This window comes from Dipodomys ordii, unplaced genomic scaffold, assembly GCF_000151885.1.
Source record: "Dipodomys ordii isolate 6190 unplaced genomic scaffold, Dord_2.0 Scaffold96, whole genome shotgun sequence".
Taxonomy (NCBI): domain Eukaryota; kingdom Metazoa; phylum Chordata; class Mammalia; order Rodentia; family Heteromyidae; genus Dipodomys; species Dipodomys ordii.
Genome location: NW_012267312.1, coordinates 5,607,377 through 5,630,837, shown reverse-complemented (window position 1 = coordinate 5,630,837; position 23,461 = coordinate 5,607,377). Strand labels below are relative to the sequence as shown.

Below are 23,461 nucleotides of genomic sequence, written 5' to 3'. Positions count from 1 at the left end.
CACACACACAATCACCATCCCCACCAACAGCAGCAACAACAACACCTCAAAAATGAGGGCAAAAGGTGTTACAATTGTATAATTATATCAAAACAACAGGACTACTCCAGCCAAACTGAGATTAACAGCTACTCACAGAGACAAGGAGCGATTATAAGCAGTGGAAAATACATTGCAATCAAGCTCTAAATTAATAAACAAGGGAGTTTTAAGTCAAGAATGAAGATTTTAGCAGAATTTTACTATGAAAACTTTGATTCTCTTACCTTGCTTTAGAATTATGGTTAAAAAGTAGGTCAGATGACAAATAAAGACTTTCTAATAATTACCCCAAAAAAAGATGAGTCAAATTCTTGCCAGAATCTTGGTGGATTGAATGCGACTGTGCAATCCCATGAACCAATCAGAAATTCTGAACCCCACCCCCAGCATATCATTATACACTAACCCCACCTCCACACTGGACACTTCTGAGACTGTCTTTAACAGGCATTCTTCTGCTTCCTTGAGCAGCTAACGGGCTTCTCTGAGAGCTCTGTCTTGCCCATCAACTATGAGTACCCTCAGACTCCCAAGTTATATTGCTGAAGTGGAAGCTGCCATTGACCACTTGATCACCTTGTGTTTGCAAGCCTCAGATATGTACCTGTCTCTGGGGTTCTATTTCCAAGATGACAGTGTGGTTCTGAAGGGTATATGTTACTTTTTCCGAAAATTAGCTGAGAAGAAGCGTCAGGATGCTTATTATCTCTTGAGGAAAAATCCATGCAGTGGTGGCGGGTACTTCCCTGATGGGCAGTTGCTGCCCCAGGATGGATGGCTTGATATCACAGATGCTATGGAAACTTCATTGTCCCAGGAGAAGAATCTATACCAAGCTCTTATGGATCTGTATGCTCTGGGTTTGGCCAGTAGAGACATCCAACTCTGCAAATTCCTGAAGAGACACTTTCTGGGAAAGGAGGTGAAGCTGATGAAGAAGATGAACAAACACCTGACTGCTCTCCGCAGACGGATGGGGCTGGATTCTAAGCTGAGTGAGTATCTCCTCCAGGGGCACAACCTGTAAGTACCACCAATAGCTTCTGTCATCTGGTGGCCTTGGATGGCCTTCTGTGTTCCTGTGACATCAAAAATTTCTTCCTTAGCAGCTATCCTGAAGCCACCAAACCATGGACTGAATAGAAACAACAACAACAACAAAAATCTTTTTGCAGGAAAAAAAAGCTCTAGCTTGAGGGGAGAGGGCTGGGGACATGGAAGGGCTCAGAATAGCACGAAAAGTTTATTGTCTGTTCAATTCTCTAGCTCGTCTACTGAAATTCTTAACTTTTTGAGTTGTCTGTTACTTTGAGAATTTAATGAGCTAGCTCTGTTCGCTCGGTTGAGAAAAAGAAACACTTTCTGGTGTTCTAAGTCTTTCTAAATATTGCACATGAATTTAGTGGTTTTATCATTTGATAACATTCGGGATACTGGATTCAACGCTAAAACGTATTGTTGGAAAATGCATCCTTGATTTTGTCTAACAGATTACAGAACTGACTATCTGGACTAAATCAATATTGTGTCTCTCTAACCCTCAAATTCACAATAAAATTGCTTTTTCTTATTTTCAGGTTGACTCAATTCCATTTCCCTGTTGGGTGGGACACAGTAAGAAGTCCCATGAAGTCCATCTTTGTACCTTCCACTAAAATGCTACTCAGAACATGGACTACTGCTCTTTGGCACTGACCTCTTCTTGAATCCTCTTTAAAATTGTTGCTCTGGTCTTACAATTTGAAATAATAAAACTTCTCTTGGATAATTGACCTAGCTTTTTTAATGGTGTAACTTACAGGTTGTTTTTTTAAACTGATGTACCTAAGTAAGTTTCCTTTTTTTTCTGCTTGCCAAATTTGTGGCCCACCTAGAGTAAATGAATAGGATTAAAAAAACATTTATGCATATGCTTCATTTTTGGTCTGTATGTTACTTATTTGTCAATATGTGTTATAGATCCTTTTAAACCACCTTAAACTCTTTCTGAAACAAATCTGTGCATAAGCAGCTAAACTTGTTCAGTATAGATTAAAAAGTGTTTCCAAAGTTTCTTTCACAGAAAAAGGAGGTCAGCTTCAAGAGCTAAAGTGATTAAAATGTGAGCAGGTCAGAGAGAGGATACATTTGAGAAGTCAAAGGAAGGGAGTCAGAAAAATGTAGCATTCTTCAAAAAATGTGCATTGTTTATCTGGTTAGTTATTTTCTACTAAATTCATACATTGTGTCCCACAGATAGCCAATATAATACATATTGTTTTACTTGCAGTTTGAAAAACTGGAGTTGTAGCATTTTCTTTAACTACAGAAGTGGGGGGAAAAAAGATTTTCCTAAACTTCCTCTCCCTCCCAAAGCAGGAAGACCAAGCACATGCTTTTATTCTAGAAAGGTCAAAGGCATAGGAAAAATATTTTTCAGAGGTTGGGACAATGTCTGCTTAGTTAAGGAGAAAACCTTATCTTCCTGTTTTCAGAAAATTGTTTTAATAATAAAAGCATATACTAGAAACATGATTCTTAGTAAAAGGAGTTTTTCCCATTAGCTTGCAGTTGGCAGTAAGAAATACACAGAAACAGTTTCCAATTGTCCTTAAACATTTATATCTCTGTACTTAAAATATATGTCTAAAAGTAGAAATTATTTTCAAGTTATAAAAAAATTATTTTCAAGTTATAAACACTATATATAAACACTGTTCTAAATTATAAAATAACCTCATACTATATGATCAATGGAAAGTTTATCATTGGAAGCATATTATTTGGGAAGAATAAGAAAATTTGTTTCTTAATAATGACCATATGTGTCAAGTCATTAGCCTCCCAAACAGATGAACATGTTCTTTGGTCATCAAATACTATTTGAAAAACAACAATTTGTTGGGTTTAGAACAAACAATTCATAAACATGATAAAGTATTAGTTTGTCCTAAAGTTTGTGGCAAATTCATCTGTGTAAAATTGATGTTTCATAACACTATATTTCTAGAAATCTCACAGTGAATTCTTCTAGACATAAACATTGTATATTTGCACTATGATAATACATGATTCTTGTAGGCTCTGACAAAATTCCCTGTATCAGTCTTCTAAGTTTTCCCAGATTTACTATATCTACTATATCTTATAAATTTGAATTTTCAGTTAACTTCATTAAAGTTTTGGGGTACCAACTGCTCATCCTCCCTTTCATCTGAGTTCTAATTAGTTAGACAAAGAGCCAAAAAGAAAATCAAGAATGAAGATAACTTTGTTGATGGTAAAGCTAAGCTGGAGGATGTATGAGGCTTCCTGTTGCTATCCTTGAGTTAAACTAAGCCATGTAGTTCTGGAAAATGAAGCTCGGACAGAGATCAGATGAGGCTAGGCAGAAATAGGTTTGACCTTTTCTTCTAAACTCATGGAGACTCAAAGAGGATGCTGGTGGCCCAAAGGAAGTGGGGAGTGAGTAGAAGGCCCAATTGCCTTATCACTGCACTGCCTTGGCCAGTGTACTTCAGGTGAGATTTCCAATTCACCTTGCTATCCCTTTCTCAAGGACTAAGGGAGAAGTTTCCTCAATTTTGTAGAAGTAAAGCCTAGGAGAAAAAGTTCTCTTAGAAAGGACTTCAATGATTGTCTGTTATAGCCAAAATGTTCAAATTTTTTTGTCATGCCCCTCCTCCAGTGTTTGTAATGCTCATGGAATCACTTGTAGCTAACAGACCTTCTGTCCATTGCTTTACCAGGTCAAACTTAATTTTCAGCCTAATTCCAACCTTCCTTGACTAATCCAACTGTGATGGGTAGTCTTGCTTAGATTGAGAAATGCTTCAGAGATTAGCAAAGCACACCTTTCAGGGTGTCTGTGATGATGTGTCCAAATAAAATTAGATTCTGGGATTTATATTAATGAATGGATGAATCCCTTGATGGATTCATAATGTGATGGCATTATTGGGAGGTACTGAAAAAGTAGGGGTGGGGCCTTATTGGAAGACATAATCATTAGAGACATTTCCTTGGGGATTATATCTTGCCCCAGACCCTTTCTGAATTCCCTTTCTCCACTTCCTGTCCACCATGAGGTAAGCTGCTTTGTCATCATATCCTCTTTCTATGATACAGAGAACTATTTGGATCTGTAAGCAAAATAAACCTTTCCTTTTTTTAATTTGTTTTTGTCAGGTATTATATCACATTAAAGAGAAAAATAAAACATATACACCAAGCCAGTTATCTGGCATAGATTCTTCTGTTAGTTGTCATATGGTACCCTCTAGACTATATGCAAATGCAGTACTGGCAGAATTATAGCACAGTGGTTGAGCAATGGGCCCTGGACCACACTGCCTGTCTTTGAAGTCTCTCTCTACTCTTAACTCATCTTGGCCTAGTTTCTTTATTTTTTCCAGTTCCAGATTCTTCATCTGAAAAACTGGATTTGATTATAATAATAATAGTAATAATAGAATACCTAAATTATAGATTGTAGTGACCATTACATGAGATAAGTTGTGGGCCAGTACATGCTAACTGCTCAAAAATGTTTAAGACAGCTATATTTTTATCTGAACTAGTAATACATCAAATATACTTCTCTGCTTTATGAAAATCAATCACCTTTTTTTGGTCATTTTTTTCCCTCTACATAGACTCTCTATATATGGAAGTAAAATACAGGAATCTGATCGTTTTTTTTAGATGTGATATTCATTAAGTAGGAGAGTAAAGCCTCCATTTGAAGGCTCAAGTAAATCAAACCACGTTATTTAGGACTTAGGATTCATTGTTTTAATTAACACACTGCTGAAAGCATGCATGACAGCATTTTAACCTCTCTTGGGAAAGACAAGCAGCACAAAGGGGTCATTTCAGAGCTGAAACTAATTAACTGTTGGCTGCTACTCTTTTCATATAGTTGCCAATTCTTGGAAGTCTTTCCACCCACTCTTTTTCTCCCACATGCCCTTCTCCTTGCACTTTGGGGGAACCTTGGCTGTATCAGCTTAAGGGAGAAGCACTGAAGAGTCACTGTCAAAACTGTAGATACCGCTGAGGCCCATGAACACCTGTGCACTGTGTCTTCTGTAAAGTTCTATGTAGTTAACTTTCTCTGTGTGGAAAGTAATATAGCCTTAGATATAGGGTTACAAATGCAACAATTTAGAACAATAGGCAATGAATGAAAGAAATGAAAAGGAGTAAGAATACAAATAGAGAACAGAAATGTCTTTACTACATTCATTTTATGTTATTTATCGCTGCCATTTATCTACCTTGATGAATAATTCATTCATTACAATAATAATGAAACACACACTAATGTGAGCATATAAAGTAGACACTCACCTTAGGATGCTAGAAACTTTTATAACGAAATTAAGACTCACAAAAGGAAACAGGAAAAAGATCTAGATTTTGGAAGAAAACCTCAAATGCTCTACAAAGTGTGCACAATGCTAATCCAAAGTTGGGAGAAACAATGGTTAGAAACAGCTGTTCTGGATTTAATATCAACTACTTATTCTTGCCAAAAATTATCACCTCCAATCTTATCATTAAAAAATATCACATGGATCTATGTAAGAAACATTCTACAAAATAACTAGATGGCAGTAAGCAAAAGTATCAGGGCCAAGGATACTGAAAGTGGTAGAGTATCTGCCTGGAAAGCTGAAGACCTGAGTTCAAATCCCAGTACTATAAATGAGGTGGGGGGTGGTGATGAATCCCATAAGAAACATTTCAACCCTTGATGAAATTTGCACCAAAACCAGAGACAGTATAATAATATTGCACCATTCATGTTCTTCTTGAATTAGGTATTGACATGGTGGTTAAATAGGAAAGTGTTATTGCTCTTAGAAAATACACATTGAAATATTTAAGACTAGGCTAGTTGGCTGGCAAAAGGTTTCCAACTTGCAAATGATTAAGAAAAACAATTCAGGGCTGGGAATGTGACTCAGTGGTAGAGTGCTTGCCTTGCATGCATGAGGCCCTGGGTTCGATTCCTCAGCACCATATAAACAGAAAAATCCAGAAGTGGCACTGTTGCTCAAGTGGTAGAGCACTAGCCTTGAGCTGAAGAGCTGAGGGACAGCGCCCATGCCCAGAGTTCAGGCCCCACCACCAACAAAAAGAAAAATCATAAACCAGGCACCTGCAGCTCACACTATTCAGGAGGCTGAGATCTGAGGATTACGGTTCAAAGACAGCCCAGGCAGGAAAGTCCGTGAGACTCATATCTCCAATAAACGACCAGAAAACTGGAAGTGGTGCGATGGCTCAAGTGGTAAAGTGCACACCTTGAGCTGAAGAGCTCAGGGACAGCGCCAAGGCCCAAAGTTTATACCCTATGACCTACAAAAAAGAAAAAGAAAAACAATTCACGAATCTGGAGATAGGATAAAATGGGAGTTATTGTCCCATTATTGTAACTTTTTGTAAATTTGAAACTGTATCTAAATAAACCTTACCCCCAAAGGCAACTCTCAGCTAATTTAGACTTGCTCTAACCCAGTGCTCATGCTCTATGTGTATGGGCCAACTGCTATATCATTTCTCATTACTAGGGGTGGAAATTCTGTCAAAAAGTGATAGAGTTTCTGTTTTCAAGTTGGTGATTGTTTGAGCAATTCATGAGCAATTCAAAGACAATGATTTTTTTAGTTGTCTTAGTAACTTCTGTATCTAGTACAGTATACAACTTATACTAAGTGCTCAAAAATTGCTTGTTGAGCCAGGTGCCAATGGCTCACATCTGTAATCCTACTTACTTGGGAGGTTAAGAACAGGAGGATCAAGGTTCCAGATAGCCCAGGTATAAAGGTCCACAAGACTCTCAATGGAAGAAGCTGGATATGGTGGTACACATCTGTCATTCCAGCTTACAATTCAGGTGTAGGCCTTGGCAAAAGCAAGAACCCTATCTAGGACAATAAAAGGGCTGGAAGCATGGCTTAGTGATAGTCACTAATATTATTAATCAAAGTAATAATAGTAATAATAATTATGATGTTTAGTAAGAGTTATTAATATTGGGTGAATATTGTAATGTTTTTCAAGTCACTATTTGGACCTAAAACTTAGGAGTGAGAGTTGTATCTGAATAGGGAACACATGCTTATCAAATGAATATGAAGTCCTGGGTTCTATGCCTGGCATTACACACACAAAAAAGAAACTTCGGATGAATATGGTAATCTGTATAGTAGAAAAAAGTATCCCAAGGTGGAATTTAGAACACTGCATGGAAGAATAGTTACTTAGTCTTAGAAAGTGATCAGTGTTTACCTATTACTCAAGGGAACAAGGGATATTCTAGACAGAATGGAGTCACTTGAGAAAGCCATTGAGATTGACTAAAATGCTTGAAATTAGAACATAGACCAGAATGAGAAGTCTGGAAAGGAAACCAGGGTCCTTCAAGTACAGGGATGAGGGATAGTGGGAGTAATCTTGTATTAGCAAGGAAGCCACCGGAAATTATAGGATCAGAGAAGTAATACAAATATAAAGTGTGGCCCATGGACTTGGAGCTTATATTCCTTTTGGTTAGATAAAACTCATATATAGGAAACAAGCAGATAGCAATATAAGCAATATAGAACGAATGCTCTCATACTCCCTTAGTCTACTTTAGAAATTGCCTGTAAATAGTTCCCACACAGTAGCATCCTTGGTTTGCAAGCAGGGTAGGTCAGAAATTCTATGTATTATATTTCGCCCCTTCCCTAGTAAGTGACCTTAAACCAATGAGGAATAAATATTAGCATTTTTTTTAGTTTATTGATGTTACAAATTTACCTTGCATCTCACAGGAGACTTTGGACTTGAAGTTGTAAGTAATGCTAGAATTGTTAAGATTAGGAGGACTCATGAAGATGGATTCGATGTATTTTGCATTGTGAGTTGGCCATGAGCCTTTTGGGTCTGAGGTGGAATGTTATGGTTTGGTTTTTCAGTACTCCCCAAAAGTTCATGTATTAAATGCTTGTCTCACAGCTGATAGGGCTATTGGGATGTAATGGAAACATCAGGGATGGGGCCTATTTGGAGGAAGGAGGTTATTGGGAGAATGCCCTTGAAGGGTATATTAGGACCTTGGCTCCTTCTCCCCTCTTTCTTTCTTTCTTGACAGCCATGATGTGAGAAGCTTTGTTACACTGCAATATCAATTCCTGCCATGATACTCTGTCTAGCTGCAACTCAAAGTGCTGGGGACCAAGCAACTTCTGAAACAATAAAGCAAAAGGAATCTTTTCTTTTTATAAGTTGATTATGTCAGGTATTTTGTGATAGCAATGGACAACTCCCTAGCATAATCAAGTAATAAATTATTTATAATGGTCTCTATAAGGTCTAAGAGCTTCCCAAAGAACTCATTCTTTTTCCTTTTGCCCTCTAGCCAGCAGCATGCCCTACCCCTCTTTTCTTACAACCTTTGTCCCATACATTACTAATTGCCTTGTCCTGACGTAAGAGTTACTCAATCAGGAAAGCCTCTACTCCTAAAGAAAGTTTCAGCTTTTTAGTTCAGAATCAGCTTGGTAAGATGGCTGCCTTTCAACTTTTTCACATTTCAGTGGCACAAAGACCATTGCCAGTCACTATAGCTTCCTAAATGTCAGTACAACAGGGTTAGGTAAATATATTTTTCCAGCCAGTAATAACTTACAGATTTCTGAGTAATGACAGCATTAACACTGAGTCCAGCTACAATTTTATTTTTCTAACTATCTGGGTCATGTACTCAATGAGACTAGAGAAAAACACTTGAGCCTATTTCTCTGAAGCAAATATTAATGGGCCGGATGTCTATTCTTGAGTCAGCTCACATTCCAATTATTATTAGCTGCTTACATCAGTAAACTTGTACTTAGGCTGCCACCTGTTGCAAAGAGGATCATGTTTCTGTATGCTTGTAATAACAGGAGCAGCAAGCATTTGACATTGAGTCTATTCTTATTACAACAATGACTAGAAAAATCTTTTTATCATGGTAAGAGAACTGATAAGTAAAACAAACAAAAAAGAGATTTAAATATGATATAATTTTAATGATTAGCTAAATCTAGTAATAATTAACAGCATATATTTAAAAGTAAAGATTTAATATTTAACAAAAATCAACATAAAAATCAATAATGGGTGTAGTAGTTACGTGTATATGTTTACTCTTTTATCAAAGATATATAAGTATGAGCTACATGTTGAAACCTAGATAATGTTTATGTAAATTCTACCTAAATAAAACTGATTAAAATAAATAAACTTCATATATACAAATAATAACAATTAGAAAAATATAATGAAGGACTGGAAAGATGGCTCAGTGGTAGAGTGCTTGCCTCCCATGCATGAGGCCCTGGGTTTGGTTCCTCAGCACCACATTAGCAGAAAAAGCCAGAAGTGGCACTGTGGCTCAAGTAGTAGGTCACTAGCCTTGACCTGAAGAGCTGAGGGACAGCGCCCAGGCCCAGAGTTCAGGCCCCACGACCAACCAAAAAAGAAAGAAAGAAAGAAAGAAAAATATAATGCAAGTGAGGAACCTGTTTCAAGAAAGACAGCAAAGAATAAAATAAAATACCTCGGTAAAAACTTATTTCTAAAATGTCCAAAACCTATATGAGAGGGCTGGGATGTAGCTCAGTGGCAAAGCGCTTGCCTAGCAAGTGCAACGTCCTGGGTTCAATCCCCAGTACCAAAAAAAAAAGAAAAAGACAAAACCTATATGAGAGAAATGAAAACATACTTCTGGAATGCACAAAAATATACATGGATAAATAAAAATGCATACAATGTCAAAACCAAATTATAGCAATTTACTTTAAAAATTTCAATCTGCTTTAATTTCTATCTAAACTAGGGCAATACTTCTTGCATAAAATAGAATAAGTATTCTGATCACCAAAGGCTCCTTTTATAGGCAGAGAGGCTAGAGAAAACAGAAATATAAACCTTCCATTGTTCCAGGTGCCAGTGGCTCATTCCTGTAAGCCTAGCTACTCAGGAGGCTGAGATCGGAGGATCATGGTTCAAGCCAGTACAGGCAGGAAAGTCTGTGAGACTCTTTTTCTTTCTTTTTGGGTCCGGTCGTGGGGCCTGAACTCTGGGCCTGGGCGCTGTCCCTCAGCTCTTCAGCTCAAGGCTAGCACTCTACCACTTGAGCACAGGGCCACTTCTGGCTTTTTTCTTTTTGCTTATGTGGTGCTGAGGAATCGAACTGAGGGCCTCATGCATGCAAGGCAAGCGCTCTACCACTGAGCCACCTTCCCAGCCCAGGCCATATCTTTGATTTGTGTCTTCCAAACTCATGTGTTCCTATCTTCATCTCCACATTTCATTTCTAATATTTCATGCTAATAAGATTAGTAAGATCTATCACTTCTTAGTTGAAGAAATGGAATTTATGAGCCAGGAGTTATAGTACATACCTGTAATCACACATCTTGGCTGGCAGAGGTAAGAAGATCCCAAGTTCAAGCTAACTGGGACTACACAGCAAGTTCTGGACCAGAAAGAGTTATATAACCAGATGATATCTCAAGAAACCGTGGGCTAGGGATATAGTTCATGAACACTGCCACCTATTAGCTATATAGCTTTGAAAAATCTTAGCATCCTTAAGCTCCATTTTCCTCATCTGTTCAATGAGTGCAATAATGGTACTTAGCTCTCATAATGCTTGTGGGGGATAAATTAAATGAAATTATTTATATAATCATTTACCATGATATCTGGCACAGGGCAGGCATAGCAGCCCAGCAACAGACGCTAAGAGATGGGCAGATGAATTAGAGATCAGGGAAGTAGAACAAGAACAGGAACTTGGCATAACTCTCACAATGAGTAACCAGCATGATTCCACACGAGAACTCTGCATTCTGAATGAGATCTCTAAGCTATATCATCTTTAGGTCAGACATTTGATCTTTTATACTCCCACACAGCTACTGGCTGACAGCCACCTTTGGGTGGAGTGGGAGAACTGAAACTCCCAGCACTAATCTCTCTGACTGCTGGGCAAAGATCCAGTAGCCTGAGGGCAGCCTTATTAAGAAGCGTTTACTAAGGATTCTGACCTAGCAATTAAAAGAACACTAAAATTGGTAGAGGGAGGGTAAAAAAGAATAAAACAGTGAAGCATTCCTATAATCATAGCAGTGGGTGAGGTAGAAGTAGGAGGACTGTGGTTTGAGGTGGCCCTGGCAAAGTGGAAGTCCTTGTACTAAAAGTCAAAAGGACTGGGGGACATGGCTCAAGTAGTATAGTGCTTGCTTGGCAAGTTTGAATTCAAACTGTAGGCTCACAAGAAAAAAGAATAAAAATTTAAAACAGAATCTAAAGCCTCCTTAGTTCTGACATCATTGAATATACACACATGCATAGCTTAACAATAAGGATACATTCTGCAAATGAGTCTAGTTGATTTTGTCATTAGGGAGGAATGTCATAGCGAGATTGTATAGCTTGCTGTTCACCTAGACCATGTGATAAATACATAGCTATATACCCCATCCCGATGTTCTGGTCAATGATAAACTACATATAAGATTATGGTAGCTGGGCGCCAGTGGCTCATGCCTGTAATCCTAGCTACTCAGGAGGCTGAGATCTAAGGATCGTGGTTCAAAGCCAGCCTGGGCAGGAAACTCCGTGAGACTCTTTTCTCCAATAAACCACTCAGAAAAGTGGAAGTGGTGCTGTGGTTCAAGTGGTAGAGTACTCACCTTGAGCTGAAGAGCTGAGGGACAGTGCCCAGGCTCAGAGTTCAAGCCCCATGACTGACAAAAAAGAAAAAAGAAAAGAAAAGAAAAAGACAATAAAGAAAGAAAAAGATCATGGTTACCTAACATTATAAGGGAGCTGAAAAGTCCTTGCCTGGTAATGTTGCAACCATCATGACGTTGTAGTGAAATATATGTCTCCAACACAGTCCAAAGTAGTAAATGTTTTAAAAAGCAGTACGAATTCGTGTGAGAATTGGGAACAGGCCAGCAGTAGTAAGGATGGAATACAGGAGGCACGTAAAGATCAGGAGAAGGCAGAGTGCTTACAGTTGTTAGGGTTTTGTTTGTTTGTTTGTTTGTTGGCCAAAGGGCTTGAAATCAGGGCCTGGGCACTGTCAGTGAGCTTTTTTGCCCAAGGCTAGTGCTCTATCACTTTGAGGCTCAGCTCCACTTCTGGTTTTTAAGTGGTTAATTGGAGATAGACGTCTCAAGACCTTTCCTGACTGAGCTGGCTTTGAACCACAATCTTCAGATCTCAGCTTCTTGAGCAGCTAGGATTACAGGTGTGAGACAATTGGTTAGCTATTGAGAGGAGCAAGGACAGGCTTTGAGCTTTAAGAAAGGAGATAATTTGTGAGAGGACTTGTTGAATTTGGGCCTTTTAAAGGTGAGATTTTATTGGACTATCCATGAGTGATATCCATTAGGAAATTGCAAACATATGAATATAGCTTGAGGATATAGCTGACTTAAGAGATATAGCCATGGGCATTGATGAACTCACCAAGGCTCAAGAACAAAAACATAACCATGAATACAGTCAGACTCCTGGAAAACCTTTAGGACAAAGAAGAGGCAGAAAATCAGGATAGGAGTCAGAGTACTATCCAGAATTAGAACAAAGAGGCTACATTGTCATTAAAGTCAGGAGTAGAGAAGATATTATCAAGGTTAGTAAGCCGGGTTCAGAAGGACAATTATTGCATATTTTCTTTCATAGGTAGAATCTAGACCTAAAAATGCACATATACATAGATATATACACAAATATTCATACATTATTGGAAACATAATGTAAAGTATCACCAGAAGAGAATGAAGCTGAGGGTATCTTGATTCCTCCTCCCCTTTTAGACTTTAGGCAACTAAGGAAACCCATGCATGACATCTTCCTGTAGTTATATTATTTTCAGCCCCCCTTTCCCCATGAGCTCAGAAACTGTCGAATTGTGGCTCAACTTGTATCTCTAGTACTGAAAGTGCCTGATTTCACTTGAAGCTTGACATTTGAGAAAGGAATATGCAGAATATGACTATCTTAGGATGAAGAAAAGCAAATGCTGACTAGCAGTGAGAGCTCACAAATCCACCCACACATTCATCAGTACGGAAAGGAGCAACCATCCCCAAACAAAATGCAATTACAGGTTGAATTGTTGGCTTCCGCAATTGGATTTCATATCCCCAGTCATTTTTTGTTACCTTTAAAGGTAAAGATTTGGCAGCAGTTTTTTTAGTCAAATGTTCCAAATAGAACCTGAAATGAATGAATCTTAAAATTAGTCATCCTGTTATTCTCATTTCAATATGTTTCTGTTGTCTTTGTTATTTGGAGTTCTTTTCTCAGATACAGGAAGGGATATGAGGTCATAAGATGAGCCTGGGTATGAAGAAAGGAAAGCCATGTTTGTGACGTCACTAGTTATTCGCCCAGATTATCAGCCTGGCTTACACGTATGAAATTGAGGTTTTAGACCCAACTTACCCTGGCCTTGTGCAGAAAGTGGCCATTGTACTGGCTCATAATGGGTTACAGGTGGTGGTAGAGAGCTACAAAACCAGAGCCTTGCTTGCTACAATGTGGAGCCACTGTCCTGCCACGAGGTTTATATATGCTATGCTCAAAAAACTGAAATTTTTTTCACCAATCTATAGGTGACATTGAAAAAAAATCTAAAACAACAAGAGCAAAGAAAAAAATAATCTTGCAGACATAAATCACAAAAGAAAGCTGGGTACTGGTAGCTCACACTAATCCTAGCTATTCTGGAAGCTGAGATCTGAGGATAGAGATTAAAAGCCAACCTGGGCTGGAAAGAATGTGACTCTCTTATCTCCAATTAACCACTTGAAAACAGGAAGTGGAGCTGTGCCTCAAAATGGTAGAGAAGCAGGGCTCTTGTGGCTCACACCTGTAATCCTAGCCACTCAAGAGGCTGAGATCTGAGGATCACGGTTCAAAGCCAACCCAGGCAGGAAAGTCTTGAGATGTCTATCTCCAATTAACCACCAGAAAACCGCAAGTGGCACTGTGGCTCAAGTGGTAGAGTGCTCGCCTTGAACTGAAGAGCTTAGATATAGCACCCAGGCCCAGAGTCCAAGCCACACAACCAACAAAAACAAAAATGTGGTAGAGAACTAGCCTTGAGCAAAAGAGTTCAGGGACAATGCCAGGCCCTGTGTAGGGACAATGCCAGGCCCTGAGTTCACACCCCTCCAACCAATAAATAAATAAATAAATCACAAAAGCATTGTAGAAATAAAAGAAGCCTTGACTGTATAGACTGAAGTGGTATACTTGGGAAAGACAGGTCCCAAATGAACATGTCAATTATTAATCTCAGCTGCAAATACTATTTTCTTTCTTTCTTTCTTTCTTTCTTTCTTTCTTTCTTTCTTTCTTTCTTTCTTTCTTTCTTTCTTTCTTTCTTTCTTTCTTTCTTTCCTTCCTTCCTTCCTTCCTTCCTTCTCTTTCTCTCTCTTTCTCTTTTGTCTTTTTCTCTCTATTCCTTCCTTCCTTCCTTCCTTCCTTCCTTCATTTCTTTGCTAGTACTGGGATTTTTAACTCAGTGCCTCACACTTGCTCAGGTAGCTTGTTTGACTGGTGCTCTACCATTTGAGCTATGCTACCTGTTGGGCTTTTTGGTGGCTATTTTGGAAATGGAGTCTCTTTTCTGCCTGGGCTCACCTTGAACTTTGAGCTCATCCTCCTGAGTAGCTAGGATTATAGGGATAAGCTACCAGTTCAAACAGCTCAACTTAAAGCCACCTTTTTATATTCCAATAGGAGATGCTGGGGCTGGGATTCTGGAAATTGCGTTTTCAGCATTCACTTGGCTCTCCTCAATAGGGGCACTATTCTTCCAGTTTGTGTTGTTTCTATCATCATCACCAGTGAAGCCTCTTTATTGGTTCCTAGCTCTAATTTCTTTTGCCACATTGATTTATTTTGGCCCCTAAACGATAATAATAACAGCCAGAAATATAGACTCTTCAGAAATGTTTGCTAGGATGTCAAGCTCCCAAAATGATGTACCAACAAACAACCCCTTCACCACTGAGCTGTGCCCCTAGCTTCTCCTTCACGTATTTTCATCTTTCTTTTGTAGGTTTTATTTCTCTCCCTGGGTTACACTCTAGGTTTCCTTTTTTATTGCTATTGTAAAGATGTTATACAGAGGGGTGACAGTTACATAGTCGGATAAAGAGTACATTTCTTCTTGGACAATGTCACCCCTTCCCTTGCTCTCTCCCAGTTTTCCCTCTAATACCCACCCACCATTGTATAGTTCATTTTCAACATAGTGTCTAGTGAATATCCCTACTGTATTTGTTCATTCTTTGTCCCACCTTACCATCTCAAAGACAGATAAACAAACAAACAAGACAAAAAGAAAAGAAAACAAAAACAGCAACAAAGAAAAAAACCTCTTGTTTCCATTTCCTGGAGTTCATTTTGATAAATATTTTATATGATTAGATGCACATAACTATTGTGCTTTTGTGATCCTCTCTTAAGAATATCCTCCTTTTGGGGCTGGGAAGGTGGCTCAGTGGTAGAGCGTTTGCCTTGCATGCATGAGGCCCTGGGTTCGATTCCTCAGCACCACATAGATAGAAAAGGTCGGAAGTGGCACTGTGGCTCAAGCGATAGAGTGCTAGCCCTGAGCTGAAGAGCTGAGGGACAGCGCCCAGGCCCAGAGTTCAGGCCCCATGACCAGATCCAAAAAGAAAGAAAGAATATCCTCCTTTGGTCTCACTCTGTGTGAATGCCATTCTAAGTTTCTTTAGCTCTCTCAGTTTCTGCTTCCTTTGTTAGTTCATTCCTTTCTACACTGCAGTAGCTAAAGAACCCTAGTTCTCAAATGTACTCTCCTCTGTTCATGTGGTATCCATCCCAAGTCCCTCTCAAGAAACATGAATTTCAGTGGACTTTGTTCCTGGCCCCCTCGCTGCTCAGTACTTGCACCATTTACTATTTGCTCCCAATTCTTGTTTCCCCTTCCAATAGAAAAGGGACGGTTCAACAAGTTATCTGGCTAATGAGATCTATAGTGAAAAAGTGAATTTTAGTCTTTTCTAGTAAACCCTGTAACTTTATCGATGATTCTCTTAAAGTCTCCATCTTGAATTTGAAAAAGAGAATCACTCTCTTTTCCAATCAGAGAAATGATGATAGTAGTAGTTGCGAAGGGTGAAAACATCTCACTTTATAGATACTACAGAGTCCAGGGCTCTCCAGCTCAACTTTTATTGCATTGACTAGGTGATGGGTAGGGTAGAGTCTGTTTTTTTTTCTAAATCTCCAATTCATATTTCTTGCAGTGAAGTGGCTGGTCTTTTTGAACTTAGATTTGGTGTATTCATTAGTCTCTGTCATAATCTTTAGGCATTAATTCCAGGAAAATAGTAACTCCTCCTTCAATATCTAATTACACACGAAAACATTATTATGATCTTGTTGTTGGAAGGGTAGAGTTTTTAACTCAAGGCCTAATGGTTTCTAGGCAAGCACTCTACACATAACACATGCTCTTTTTGCTTTAGTTTGCTTTTAAATAAGGTCTCAAGTTTTTGTCTTGGATCATGATCCGCCTACCTTCACCTCCAACATAGCTGATATTATAGGCATGTGTCACTAGGTCAGGTACTCAATATATTTAGTTTTGTGTCAGTTTGCTTAGTTATTGAGATCATTAACTATTACGGTCTGTGGTATTCCAACTCTACTCTTCAATGTACTGTTCTTAACTCAAATAATGAAGGTTAGAAGATTCACTAAACCTTCTTGCTCTTGATTCTGATATAACAATATATGTTATAATTTCTAAAATTACATCCATGAAACAAGATACTTTGGGATTTGTAAGATCTGCAACTCTTTACACCTTCACCTCACTTTGTATTCCCCCAAATGACAGCAGACAAATAAAAACATATCCTTCTGGCAAGCTTTCTAAATTAGAGCGATTACAGCACAAGATATTGATTGTCTGGGATGAACGCACACTGGCATCATCCATTAACAACTTTAATTAGGGGAGCCATCAATTACAGTAAAGCAGGCCTTGGGCTGAGACTAGGCATGACAGAAAACAGTCATGATCCACTAATTATCTAATCACTAATGGACATTACGAGTTGAAGGACATCACAACTCTACTAAAACCAGTGAACTTTTTTCAAGAAAATGGTACATATGCTTATTGTAAAACAAGCTAAGACTGTATGAAAAAAAAAACATAAACATCTCAATGAACAGTCTGACCTAGACATGGACACTATTTATATATTGATAAGCATCTTTATAGAATAATGTGTCATGTTCTTTTAAAAGAATCATAGTTTATCACAGTTTTGAGTATTCCATACATGACTATTGCAGATGCTTTCCAATATTCACCATAAATTCTTCACTTTGATTTTATGAAAGATAAGTTATGAGCCTCTTACTCATTTAAGAGGAATTATCTTTCAGTATAGAACAAAAATAGGTTATGGAACCTATTGAGAAACATCTGAAATTCAGAGTTGCATATAATTTTAGAGAAATTCTCTCACTTTGAAAGGAACACTGGAGCTGGGAATGTGGCTTAGGGGTAGAGTGCTTTCCTAGCACGTATGAAGCCCTGGGTTTGATTCCTCAGTACCACATACACAGAAAAAGCCAGAACTGGTACTGTGACTCAAGTGGTAGAGTGCTAGCCTTGAGCAAAAAACTCAGGGACTGTGCCCAGACCCTGAGTTCAAGCCCCAGATCTAGGGAGGGGGGAGTGGGGAGCAGGAATGAAAGAAAGAAAGGAAGACTGTTTAACACCTTAATGCTAACAAGTTAGGTTTGCCTTGTTGAGCTGATGCTAGTGTTAATGGTAAGTTTATTTGGATTTTTGTTTATGTAGATCTTCATTATAGTTCTTTTTAAACAATACCTCCTTTAATTGCTAAACAGGACTGCCATCTAGCTTCAGTTGTCTATGCTTTCAAAATGTCACCACTTCCATCATAAAATAAATGACCAAGTTGAAGGTCCCTTCAAATACCTTTATCTCAGTGCAAAAGAAATCTTCATCTGGCCTATTAAACTTTGTTATGTTATCCTTGTAAGCAATGAAGATTTCAGAAGAAAAATTACCATTATTTCTCTTTGTGTGGACACAAGATAAAAATAACTTTGGACTTACAGAGGATACAGCTAAGAGGAATATGCCACAGTCCTTGATTAAGGGTGCGGGGCAGTGTTGTCTCTTTTTTCTTTTTTTGACAAGGAGATCTTAATTTCATACATCTTTCACAATATCAGGTACCTTTTAACAGAAATAATTATTTGATGACCTTCAGAATCAATAGTTCTTAACCTTGGTTGTACATTAGAATTTTCTGGGAAGCTTTTAAATGCTATCAATGACAAGGCTTCACCTTTAGAGACAGTGATTTAATTGTTCCAAGATGCTTTTTGGGCATTGGGTATTTCTATGCTTCTCAGTAATTCTAATGAACAAGCACAGTTTCAAGTCACTGAACATGCAAGATGTCAGTTTGAGCAAAAGCTCAAACTTTGGGGAAGGAGAAATGGGAAAAAGAGTGAATAAATCTAGGTCTTTTGTGCTTTAGTGTTTTTTTCTTTATAGTTAGAATGGCCATATACTTTATTGTCAAAATCAGGGCACTTCTGCGAGTGGGAGAGGGAGCTCTTAGCAATTATACCAGGACACAGTGTGCAACGGTAACTATCCAGGAAACATGGGACTCATTGTCACATTGCATGTAGCTGTGGAATGCCTTTCTTCTTGGTCTCAATAATAACCCCAAGTTGAGCCATGCTGTTGTTAATGGTTTCATATTTCTCTGTTAGGAGATTTTTAAGTCACTTTTTAAAAGTGTATATTGTCACATTAAATTTTGGCAATCATTTTTAGAAAGTTATCCTTTGGGATTTTAAATAAATACTTTTTCAATATGATTTTACTTCACCACAGTTCTTTTACTAAAAAGATAGAAAATAAATGAAACCCATGCATATTACTTTTCTTTTTTGCCAGTCCTGGGTTTGAACTCGGGGCTTGGGTGCTGTCCCTGAGCTTTCTCAGCTCAAGTCTAGCACTCTACCACTTGAGCCACAACTTCCCTTTCAGCTTTTTGGTGGTTAATTGGAGATAACAGTCTCACAGACTTTCCTGCTTGGGCTGGCTTTGAACCACAATCCTCAGGTCTCAGCCTCTCAAATAGCTAGGATTACAGTTATAAGCCACTGGTGCCCTGCTTCTAGTTTTAAAAAAGTTTAACCACTATTGGATACTGCTTAGGCCTTCCAGCCAAAGTTTAATAAAACAGAAGCTAGAAACTATTTGCTCTAATTAAGTTTATAGTTTGTGTGTGTGTGTGTGTGTGTGTGTGTGTGTGTGTGTTACAGACAAACTGGATCCATTTCCCATTAACAAAGATAATTAAATGTTAAAAGGACTTAAGATATTGTGAATGCATAGTCTTAATTAATTAACTTTATTGATCATCTCTGTTCTTCTGGCTAAATGAAATGTCTGTGCAGACTATTTAAGGAAGGAGAAAATGCCCTATAAAGAGAAGGCACTCTTACATCACTGAAATTTGCATTGTAAAACAGAATCCTCATTTTCCTGGGATGATTTGGTTCAATGGGTTTTCAATATTTTTCTTCAGCAGAGAATCATTTTAGCAAATTAAATCATACATAGAAACTCCATATATATGGCTGGGAAGGTGGCTCAGTGGTAGAGTGCTTGCCTTGCATGCATGAGGCCCTGGGTTTGATTCCTCAACACCACATAGATAGAAAAGGTCGGAAGTGACACTGTGGCTCAAGCGATAGAGTGCTAGCCTTGAGCTGAAGAGCTGAGGGACAGCGCCCAGGCCCAGCGTTCAGGCCCCACAACCGGAACCCCCCCCCAAAAAAGAAAGAAACTCCATATATAAAAGTGGGTAAATACCAGTTGCTTGGCTTGAAGTGAGAAGAAAGCACTGAAGTGGGAATGAAGTGCCTTACCTGCATAGTCCACCCCTCCACACAAAAACTTTTTCAGAGTAAGGGCCCAAGAAGGACTTTGAAAATCTATATTGTGTTCCTAGTTTTAGATCTAGATTTTTCCTACGATCTAAAATATTAATATCTTTCCAAAAATTTCCCTTTAATTTAAGGAGATTAATAAAAATCCACCATCTGTCTGTTACTCAAGAGTGATATGTGAACCAAAGGTGATAATTATAGCATCCATTGATTTCTACTAATGAAAATCCATACAAATCTAAAGTATTTTATGTTTGTGTGATAAAATTATTTTGGATTGCCAAAAAGAAAGAAAGAAAGCAACAGGCCCAGAGAGAATCTAAAGTGGGAAAATTAGACTCTGGGTCAGTTCTTATTTATGCTATTTGTCCTCCTTCTGTCTTAATTTGAAGTATTAAAAAAAGAAATGAAATGAAGAACAGCCTTTTGCTCTTGTAATGTGTCTTCTCTAGCTCTTTAGGTCCTCATATGAATCAAAACATTGATAGATACCAGGGCAAAAGCCTAGTTGATTGGTAAAAATCTGTTTGTTTTGTCAGAAAACTTCTTGCCATCAGTTGTGTGACAGTCTCAGCCAGCCACTTTGTTCTATTCCTTTCTTGGTTTCTCATCCAGGATTGTTGTACCTCTATCCTGCCTGTGATCAGCATATACTTACAAAATCTCTGAAGAAGGCCACCAGGGATGGAGCTGTTTGCTCTCATTAGCTGGGAAAACAAAGCTCTGTTTATTCCTCTTGTTAGTGTCATGGGACGCCTGGTTTAATTCCAACACAGGTCTGGGTGTTGATTTCACACAAAGGAATTACCTTGGGCGTATGTGAAATTTCAAAGGCAGCCTCCTAGGAGCCATCTGACTCAACTGCTGTGTGACTAGGGAAAACTGGGTGTACATGATACACTGTAATTTTCTTCTAAAGCGTGATTAGCAAATAGTTCTGGAGTCCAATCTAGTAAATAAAAATACCAGTGCTGATTTCTCATTTATTCAGAACGTAAGTGTTGATTTTGAAATCATTCTCAATAATGTCCCTTTTGTACAAGGCTGACAGTCCATCAACGTGGGATAGGGAAACAACCACAGAAGCAGATGCCACCAAGATTCTGCTTACAACCTCTCCAATTACAAGTTTGGTGCTTCTTGACTCCCTGTACGTTTGCCTTCCCAACAGGCAACACATACACATATATGACTCTTAGTTGAACGGCTATCCTTGGGCAACTAGGGCCTTGTTTACCTTGAGATACAGAAGTGCCAGAGAATCTGTCCTATGGGTGACAAGTAGCCTTTTAAACAATTAGTGTCTGACAGTAAAGAAAATAAAGACTTGCCACTGCTGGAGACAATACTGAAGTGCACCGCACATAGCTTTCCTAGGAGACCAACACAAGCTAATATTCCTTGTCATAGCAACAAAAGGTCTGCCTAAAATAAGGTCCTAACTGGGACTGTTCTAGATATCCCACTTACAAAGTTTGATTTTATTTTTGCTTGTTTGACTTTTTCTTTTCTTTTTTTATTTATTTTAAAATGTAATTAATGGGTCACTGTGAGCTCCAACCAACTTTGAAAGATTATGTCTGTCTCTTTCTAACTCTAGTTTGATTGATGCCACATCAGCTCAGGGCTGAACTTGCCCTTTGTTGGAGTCTTTACAAATCTGATTCCTTTTATCCTTGGGGGAGCCAGTTGTTAAACGTATACCACACCAAATGCTTACCAGTTGGGAGATCTTTCCACAGACCACTGATTATTCTGCACTTTTCCTATAAATTACAATTAACTTCTATCTCTGGTTAATTCTTTGTTTTTGTTTTTGTTTTTTGTTTTTTTGCCGGTGGTGAGGCTTGACAGCATACAAGATGTCCCTGGGCTCCTTTTGCTCAAGGCTAATGCTCTAGTACTGAGCCACAGTGCTATTTCCAGCTTTTTCTGTGATTAGTTGATGATAAGAGTCTCATGGAGGGGCTGGGAAGGTGACTCAGCCGTAAAGTGCTTGCCTCTCATGCATGAGGCCCTGGGTTTGATTCCTCAGCACCACATAGATAGAAAAGGTCGGAAGTGGTGCTGTGGCTCAAGTGGTAGAGGTCTAGCCTTGAGCTAAAGAGCTCAGGGACATCGCTGAGATCTAGAGTTCAAGCCCCACCACTGACCAAAGAAAAACAAGAGTCTCATGGACTTTCCTTTCAAGGCTGGCTTTGAACCATGATCCTCAGATCTCAGTCTCCTGAGTATCTAGGATTAGAGGTGTGAGCCACCAGCTAAGGTTAATTCTTTTTTTTTTTAACATTTTATTGTTATTGTAAAGGTGATGTACAGAGGGGTTACAGTTTTATACATCAGGTAATGAGTATATTTCTTTTTGAACAGTGTTACTTCTTCCCTCCTTTTCTCCCAGTTTTTCCCTCCTGACTCCCCCTTTCCCACAAGTTGCATAGTTCATAGTGTCCAGTGAGTATCACTGCTACATTTTTTTGCCATTTCTGGGACCCCTGGCCCTGGCTAATTCATTTGTAAATACTTTTCTAGTGGAATGGATTAGGAAGCCCCGATCACCTCAAACTTAACTTTAACCTAATGTGATAGATGGTTTAGATCCCATTAATGTTATGAAGAAGCTGCTGTCCATTTTCTTAGTGGCCTGTGGCACTGGAGAAGGATGCCTGGCAGTGTGTGGCAAAACCCCATGCCCATTGCTTCTTCTCCAGGGTACCCATGTGCCTGTCATCATGAAATAATGGCTCATTTATTCCTCCTGCAATTTCTCTCATAACAAACTATAATTGTTATTCCATTGGCAAGAAGATGTGGGAATATAATTTCTAAGCTTTCAGTCCTTGAGGTACCAAGGAGAACTTAGAAGGTAGAGAGATAACTGAATATTACCAAGCCTTGTGTGGCACACAGGACAAATAAAAAACTCCCATGATCTGTTTATCTATAAACAATCCAGTAGATTTCTCCTAGGTGATCACTATGTACCAGGCCCTGTGTAGAGCAGTGATTTTTCAATTATGGAGAAAAATCTGTAACAAACTATAATATGAAAAATATATTGTTTTTAAACAAAATTGAACAAAGCAGAATAGAAATATTTATGTAAGTAAATATTATAAAACATCTGTTCTCAATAGAAAGATGTGTGTGTCTACTTATCTACAAAGTAAAATGCTTTTCTTACTATCTACTGCTGTAAAACTTTGAAAACGTTGCTTTTTAAAGTAGGGATTCGCCAATCTTTTCTCAAAAGGACCTCACAGTAAATATGGTAGGCTATGAAATTCACAAAGTCTCTGTCGCAACTACTCAACTATGCCTCAGTGGGGTTAAAAGCATCATGAATAATAAATGAATGAGCATGGCTGCATTCCAATAAATTTCT

The 23,461-nt window shown here is 38.5% G+C and overlaps 1 pseudogene; it reads left to right on the top strand.

The window, feature by feature from the left end:
• The first annotated feature begins 553 nt into the window (after window positions 1-553).
• On the top strand, window positions 554-1,069 carry LOC105993466 (annotated as a pseudogene).
• Window positions 1,070-23,461: the final 22,392 nt, after the last annotated feature.